The following is a 9,475-nucleotide window of genomic DNA, read 5'->3' on the forward strand; positions in this document are numbered from 1 at the left end:
AGAACCAATCAGTCTCCTGATTCAGTGGACAAGTTTTGCGTCTTTGTCGCCATCTCAGTTTGAAACCTGCAACTGCAGTTATTTGAGGTATTATTTTCTTTATGTGGTTTGTGCATCGGGATTTGGCACAGCGTTTTGAAAGTATGTCCAAAATAAGAAGTTTCACAGAAATGAATGTCTGAACAAGCAAGTTACATGACTTGCAATTTTGATCTGACCACCTGAATTAGTTTTTACAACTCACACTACCAATGGTGAATAGATACCGAATAGATCGCAAAGTTCAGGTCAAACCGTGCTAATCATGATTATTGTTATACTTTGTTCTCAAATTGTTCATGTTAACAACTGCAACATTGCATTACTACGTGCGAGTTATATTTAGTGTGTTTAACATTATCTGCAGATTTCAATTTCTGTACAGTCATATATGCGATCGAAAGAAATATTTTTTTTTTGTTAATGTTGTTGTTGTTCTTCTTTTAACTTCAAACAGTAATTTAATGTAACTTAGAACTTGTTCTCTTAGAAAAACAAATCTACATGCATCTGGTATCATCAAATGCACATTTAAAACTGAAATAGGCTATAATCTAATTTCAGTCACTTACATATATCTTATTAACATCACGCACCGTTTAAGACCTTGTTTTCAAAATGACAAGTTTAATTATTCCAGCTGCTGTAACAAGAGGCTATGATCCTCCAGTTGAGGAACTCCATCTTTAGGTTTACAGACGCAAAGATGAGCCACCAGAGCCACTCAAATTAGAAAACATTACTATAAGATCACGGTTTTGAATCCTGATAAGGTAATGAGATAGTTTTAAAAGATGAACACCGAGCCGAGCAAGATAATGAATGAAACATTGACTCGTTCACGAGTCAAGAACCGGTTGCATTGGTTCTCGGATCACCAGTAGTTCTTTCGGACAGTTCGTTTCAATAAACCGGTTGAAGAAAATGGTATCAGTATCATCAGCTCCTCGGTTCTTGAATCAGACGGGTCTGACAGAAATGGTTCTTGACTCATTATCTGGCTCGGCTCGGTGTTCATCTTCAGTTCTCTCTTCACAGCAGTTCAGTCAGTGTACTGTCTGAGTGCATGCATTACTCCGGGATATTGGTTTGTTTGAACTCAGAGGGAGGGTCAGCCACATTAAAAAAGTTAACAGCTTAAGTCATTTGTGGATTAATGATTATTAGAGATGCGAACCGTTTAAAACGATTCAGTTCGATTTGGTGAACTGGTTCAAGAAGATCCGGTTACATCGAATGATTCATTCACGAACCGGATATCACAAACTGCTTTGTTTTTAACTCTCTCACACAACAGACACGGCAGAGAAGACAATGCTGAATAAAGTCGTCGTTTTTTCTATTTTTGGACCAAAATGATTTTCGATGCTTCAAAAAAATCCTAACTGACCCTCTGATGTCACATGGACTACTTTGATGATGTTTTTCTTACCTTTCTGGACATGGACAGTATACAGTGCACACAGTTTCAATGGAGGGACTGAGAGCTCTCAGACTAAATCTAAAATATCTTAAACTGTGTTCTGAAGATAAACGGAGGTCTTACATGTTTGGAACGACATGAGGGTGAGTCATTAATGACATCATTTTGTTTATTGAGTGAACTAACCATTTAACATACTCAGAGTTTTCACTTAACCTCCTTTGTGAAATGGGCCCCTGGTCTGTGAGCATAAATCCGTTCAGGGGGCGAGGTTTTGGACAGAGATTGCAGGGAGGGTGGGACATTCACTTTCAGTGCTATCAGGCTAATGATAGACTTTTCCAAGATCTCCTATTGCACCTTTAATCTGATTGCACATGAGGGGAGTAGACGTACCAAAATACTTAAATGCGTTAAAAACGGTTGTATAATCAAACACTGAACACATTATAGTTATATTCCAAAAGAAATGCAAAAGTTTATCGAGTAAAAGTGCACGTTTGTGCACGCTACGTTTTATGAACAATCAGCTTGGCTTTGAATAACTTAAACATTATCGGAAAAGCACTATAAATAAACAATTTATGTACCTAATGTTTGTTTAATATTAACTATTAGAGTAAACGAAGTATAATTTGACATAAAGGAGTCGAATTCGCTTCCCAAGTGAATGTTCATTTGCTGCAGTATCTACATATAACCACTAGATGGCACAACAGCAAATGTTGACAGCAAATTAGTAATCTCAACTAAATGATAGACTAATTGTTATTTTAGGATTTTGATAACGATATTTTAGGATAATATATCTTAGATTTATCTGTGAAATAGAAAATCTGTAGCACAGTGAAAAGTGTGAATGTTCAAAAGGTGTTTTAAACTACCGTATAATGTCTTACAATTTGTGTTGTTATAATTTTATACATATCAATTTAGGATTTTGAGTAAATAAATAAATAAACTCAACATGATAACTGAAACAAGATCTGACAACAGTTTTATCAACAGATAATACACATTTCAGTTTTTTTTTTTTTTTTTTTTTTTTTTGAAATAGATAAAATAGTGTTCAGCAAATAGTGGTTAACTTAAAGATAATGTGTTTTTACCCAGAGAAAGTGTCGTGCAGTAGGGGACTACATTCTTTGTAAAACACATTCAAAATGGTGCTGAATTTTAATACAGGTAATTACCAAGCTGCATAACATGATGACAAATCTAATGTGAAAGGACAAGGAGCTGAACTCTACACACTTATCACAGAGACTTTCCCGGTATCATACATGTTTACTGCATCTATCCTGGCTATAAATCAGGGCTGGGTGACTTACAAAGTACAGTCTGTAAGTTAAAACTATTGCTAGAGATTGTGCACACAACTTGATCTGATTTAATTCAGAATAACAGCTGCTTCTTTCCACTGAGCCATGTGCAGTCAGTCACATTGACTGCAGTTCTGAGGAAGTACTTCAACGAGACGAAGGGCCTGGAGCACATACAGCAGCTCTGTGTCCCAGAGTTCAGCGCTGTCCTGATGGAGGTGTTCTTTTTCAAGTTTTAGTTTTAGATTCAGGATTCTGGATGTACGAGAGAAGTCACATTAGAAGTAGTAGTATAGGAACTACACCTAAATGTGCTCATAAAAATACTCAAGAAAGACATTATCTCAGAGGCTATTTTTGTCAGTGTGAATCATTTGCCTTTCTCAGTTCCGTTTCAGATGAGTGATATGAATGTATATTTATAAATACAATAATTACACCTACTATACATGTAAGACGTATATTATAACTGTGACTGAGCAATATCAAATTAAATGTTCTCTGTGTGTAGATACTATTGCCTGGCTTCTGCATCTGCCCTACTAAAGTACTTTCCCAGCTAGACATTTTTCATGTTCTGGGAATGTTTTCAGCGGCAAGTTTTATTTTAGTTCCCAGAATGTTCTTTTAAAAGGCAGGATAACATTCTCCAAAAACATTAAAAAAATGTGTTTTGATAACATTGTTAGAACGTTATCCTCTAACATTCTTATAACGCTTCCCACCATACTAGATGGGGCTCAGAAGTCAAATGTTGGTTGAAAGTGAAAACCCAACCTTTGTTTGATGTCAAACTCCAGCGTAAATAACTTCAAAAACAGTATTACCAATTTCACTTATTATAAACAAGATTGACTATTTCTGTCATAAATATAAAAAAGTTCTTATACAGATTAACAGAGGTGTTGATGGTTAATAGTTTAGTTTGACGTCACCGTTATGGTGATCAGTACATAGACAGTATGACTCTTTTCAATGTTACTTTTTGTTCAACTGCTGTAACTATATTTGTTACGGCGAAAAAGGTGAGAATTTAAAAACATCATCAGGTAATGTGGGTTACTTGCTGATGTTAAATATTTTGTCATGTAACAATCTGTTAAACTGGTTTTATCTGGAGTATAGTCTATGCTATTAATTAACTGCAAGTGACTATAGCAAATGTGTTGCAACACATAGGATCCTGCAGATTTACATCATATATATTTTTGTCTATTCTTTTTAAATTACTTTTTTCATGAACCTCTTTATAACCCAGAATGCTTAGCTACACAAAGACCTCAAGAATTAGTGTATGAATCTCATGCCGCAATGCATTCTGGGTGCCATGGATGAGTTTTGTATGATGTACCCAGAATACATTGCTGCATGAAGCATGTCACCATTGTTGAGAGTCATACACTGAAACTTGATGTTTGTGTGACAAAGACAAAAAAATTGTTCTCGAATTCTTGAAATTATCTGCTTTAAATTTAGCTGGGTCTCAGGCTGTTGACCCATTGAGTCACTTTAATAAACAATACCAACTAACACCATACATTAGACTGGGTGAAACCATGTAACCAGACCACATATGTGGTGATGTCTTATCCATCAGCAAGCAATCAGCGTCATCCACATGTCCTATTGCTGTTTTTGCTACAATAAAAATACAGCAGCTAAAGATCAACACTGCCAAGTCAAGTGTCAAATTACACAACTAAAGCCAACACTTATCACCATTATGGTGACATCAAATCAAACTATTACTTTGAAACAGACATCAACATCTAAACCTCTGCTTAAATCTTAGAATGTTAGGGGATAATGTTCTAATACTGTTATTAATAAACACTTTTAGAATGTTTTTAGAGAACGTTATCCTATCTTTTGAGAGAATGTTCTGGGAACAAAAATAAAACTACCCGCTAAAAACATTGTTAGAACAATGGTAATGTTCTTAGAACATTTTTAGAACAACATAATTCTAGCTGGGTTGAGTTTGTTCAGAACTCAATATATATTCTTAAAGCCTAAGTCACTGAACGTGATCTTCACAAGCAGCGATGATTGATGCAATATCAGCAAGCAACTTGGAGCTAGTGGTAAACCACAGAGATCACAGATTAGAGGACATGACTTTTCTTAAGTTATCCGCCACATATTTATATGATAAGAATTCAACTCAAAGCTCCACAGAGAATTTGAACACCTGCCAGATCTACACATCCCCTTCCCCAAGTTCACCCCTGTTACACCTTATCATATTTAAGTACTTACCAAAGAATGTAAAAAAGCACAGATTTTTATGGTTTTTTGCCCATAAAGCTATGCCTAAATTTTGTAATAAACTATGTTGACTCTATACTCATAATTTGTATGTATCTGAATTTCAGTAACCCTATTCTGTTGTAAACAGAAGTGAGCACAATATGTTTGGGGTCTTTAACTTCACTAAGAGGGAGCGGCGGTTACGCTCTACTTGAACCTCTGCTGGATGTGTTCACTATCAACAAATATCTGGACACCATACAGGTGATTACCTGTTATCTGTCTGACTTCTCTCATTCTGTTGTTCTGTCATAAATTAAATAATCTTCTCTTTGAACTGTTCCCAGGAGCTGCTGCAAAATGAGGGGCTCTTCTTTGGTCTGAAAAATGGCAATATACAGTACAGTATATGAGACATACGACTCAGTTTATATTATACCTCACTTGAAAACAGCAGGTAATAACTTTTAGATGCTCAGCTCTGTGAACTATATTTGCATGTATATGCTAAAATCTTACACTGACCATCTTTGTTAAACATGAAACATGAACCTGTTCTTTTATACCGACTATTTAACCATAGAGGTATTTATGTACACTGCAGGGTGGTGTCCAGGTTACTGAGTGAGATCTATGAACACATCCACCGCCTGCACAGACTGTCTGATGCAGAGAGGGTGTCTACACATGCCAGCTTAGCCAAGGCCACTCAGAGGACTCAGTTTTATAAACTACATTTGTTAAATGTGTGGCATAAGTGAAGATGTTTGGGAAGGTATAAGAGCAGCAGAGATGACCACTTTACCATCAGTTTACCATTACTCCGGAAGCCAAAACTGTCGCAGCTAAAATCAGCCAAAAGCTGTGGGTATGTTTCTTTCTGAATCTTTTTGACTCATGAATAATATTGTAGAGTTGTTGTCACTGTCTCTATTGTCCTGTCCACCAGCCAAGTATTATAGTGACCCCGCCACTGTCAAACAGAGGGCAGTCTATCACCTAGCCACCAGACTGCTGCAGACAGCCTACGTCTGGGGCGAGGAATGGGGTGAGCTGGAATAATGGGGATGGACTTCAATTGTTTAAAGAGGTGGTTGATTGCGATTTCACTTTTTTAAAGTTAGTTAGTGTGTTGTGTTGCTGTTTGAGCATAAACAATATCTGCAAAGTTGCAGCGCTGAAAGTTCAATGCAAACGGAGATATCATCTTTTAAAATCCTGGCAGTTTAATGCCTACAAAAACAGCTGGTAAGAGACTACAACGAGCTTCTTCCTGGGTCAAAGGGGGCGGGGCCATGTTGTGCTGCTTTAGTTTAGAGAAGAGAAAGAGAAAACTAGAGGTGCGCGTAAAAATCTGTTCATATATGAATCAGGATTCTGTCTTCGAACGATTGTAATGGATTCCAAAGTTTCAAAACCAATGTTCTAAAGCAGCGGTTCTCAATCCTGGTCCTCGCATCGCCCTGCTCTGCATCTCTCTCTCTCTCTCTCTCTCTCTCATTCAGATCGTCAGATCAGCTCCAACAAAATGGTACATTCATACAATTATTCTCACAAAACAATGAGAAGCGTTATACAACAAACAACAAACAAACAAACATACCACTAAGAGCCGTGCTTCATTAATATTCTGTGCGTCTCAATTGTGCTCAAATTGATAAGAAATATAGAGAACGTCCTTGTTTACAAAACAACCGGAGCACATTTTGAGCTTGAGAGGGGCGAGATGTTCAGAGAAGGGACAGATCGGTGTGGAATAAAGGTCAATTATGTACAAAAAATAATGTGTTTTTTAAAAAAAAACTAAGCATGAGCAAACTTTAGACTGCACCCCTTAAACACAATCAAGCCTAGAAAGAACCCATTTCATTCATTGAGCTAATGTTTTTAATGTAAACGTCTTACAATCAGGCGACTACTGTACATGTAATCGTCTATGAGATTTTGACATGTCGTATTTGTGGGTTGTATATTAAAGCAATAGCACATAAGAAAGAGTGCTGATGTTCCAAATATTGGCACACCTCAGGCTTGACAGCTGGTGATCATAGATGTGCTGATATTTGGTACAACAACACCAGAAGGTCTTTTTGAGTGAGTCTTGAACCTTTTCCTCCAACCAACTCATTAAAAACACAGATTCGTTTAAGAACAACACAAGTTATGAGTGAAGCAGTGAATCATTCACTCAACGAGTCTATGAGCCTGAATAGTGTAGCCTGCAGAGGAGTGACCAGTCATACCTCATAACTAATGCACAGACGAGTGGAGGGACACAAACTCAAGGTCTGAAGTAAAGTAAACAACCCAGCTTTACAGTTTGATATTTAGCTTGAGTCAGAACATGTTCAGTCAGTATCAGAAATCATAGTCAGTCTAGCTTGCTAGGCCAGTGAGACTTGAACTGCCAAATTCACCCTTTTATATTTAGAGTATTCATATCTCCACTTAACCCTTTAAAGCCTTCTGTAACACATAATATAATCTACCGCTTGCATTCTGTCATCTGACTTATAGTTCATACTTTGTAGCAACTAGCAGTAAAAGGACTTTTAGTTTCATTTCAAGTGGTGGTACATGTGTCTTTATTCTGTGAAATCTATAGGTTTTTATAAAGTTAACAAAATAATGACATTCAAACTGATATTAATATTTCAATTGGAAGATTTACTGAATTGAAGCCAAGTAGCTTTACTGTATTGTACTTTTTAACTTTTTGAAAATCAGGTAAAAAAAATAATCTTCTTACTGAGACATGTTATTAAATAAGTCTCAGTAATCAGGAATCAGTTCGTTTTTTCTTTCATCAAGGCTGCATTTATTTGATCAAAAATATACTCATACACTTATAGATATACTGATACAAAAATATACTAATATACTTACAGTAACTGAATTTTCAACATTATTACTCCAGACTTCCTTTAGAAATCAATCTAATATGCTGATTTGATTTATAATCATTGTTGCAAACATTTTGCTGCTTCATATTTTTTGGGACCTGTGGTACTTTTTCATTCATTGATGAATAGAAGTTAAAAGGAACAGTGTTTATTCAAAATATACATTTTGATTATACATTACTATTCAGAAGTTTGGGGTCAGTTGTTTCTTTTTTTCATTTTTTTTTTAAAGAAATTAATACTTTTATCCAGCAAGGATGTGTTGAATGGATAAAAAGTGATAGTAAAGACATATTGTTAGAAAATATTTGGGTACAACGGGGCTAAAGGTGCCTTTGATATTACTTTCATCTTAAAACATTAGATTGCACAAAAACGTGACGTAGCTCTTTCCAGAACACTTGCTTTTCAAGATGCATGTGTGTATTTGTCTGATCCTTGACGCGGTCGCACGCAGCAGTGCAAAGATGATTCTGTGCTTACTTGATCTGATAATATGTGTTATTATCATCTGATAATATGTTTTTTTTATGTTGTAAATTCAAGCAGAAAAAGGGAATCGTTCAAATGAATGCATATATTTTGAGACAAAGGTCTTTATGATTTTCTTTTTTTTTTTTTTTTAAGATAATTAAAGCAATGTTTTTTTAAATAATGAAAGAATGTGTATGAGTATGGTATCTGGGGTAAAAAGCTCCCCTGCTGTTGGGGCTAAAGGCGCAGTAATTAACATGATAATTAATAGATGGCAGATTTTTCCATTTGTTGACATTCAGATGGTAAATATCATATATTATGTTGGGTGTCAATATTAGAGATAATCATGTTTAGAATGAAAACTATCATATTTAAAAACATATTAATCATATCATATAATAAAATAAATGTTGTACTGTAAATATATATTAAATTGTCTCCTTCTGTACCATCAGAATCTTTATTTAATAAAATGATTTTGTTTCTCTATTTAAAAAAAATATTTTTATATTAGTATATTTTAATTGACAGTGCATTTACTGAACAAAAATTAGTTCTTTTATTTTTCAAAATAAGCAGAAAATAGAACAAACTTTGCTAAAGTGATTGTTTTGAACAAGTATTAACTTAACATTAAAAAACAACAACAACAACAACAACACTATTTTAGCTGAAGAATTTGTATCACTACTGATGGACTAAAAGGCCACTCTCGCCACCGCATACATTTATACGATTTTTAAACAAAAATAAACTTGAATGATTTATTTTCACACAAAATACGTTGCTCCATTAATGTTCAATACAACGAATATTTTTTTTCTGCAATTATACATTATATACAATATACAAACATACAATTATACGCAGGGAATAGCACATTTAGCCCCGTTGTTTTGGATAAATACAACTTTCATCCTTTTATTCATTAAAGATTTAAATATAAAAAAGTAGTATCACAGGTTAGAAGAAGATTTCTGCAGGATCATGTGACACTGTATGGAGTAATGATGCTGTAAATTCTGCACTGCGTCTCAGAAATTAATTATATTTTAAACTAT

Source organism: Carassius gibelio, chromosome A17, assembly GCF_023724105.1.
Source record: "Carassius gibelio isolate Cgi1373 ecotype wild population from Czech Republic chromosome A17, carGib1.2-hapl.c, whole genome shotgun sequence".
In the NCBI taxonomy this organism is placed as follows: domain Eukaryota; kingdom Metazoa; phylum Chordata; class Actinopteri; order Cypriniformes; family Cyprinidae; genus Carassius; species Carassius gibelio.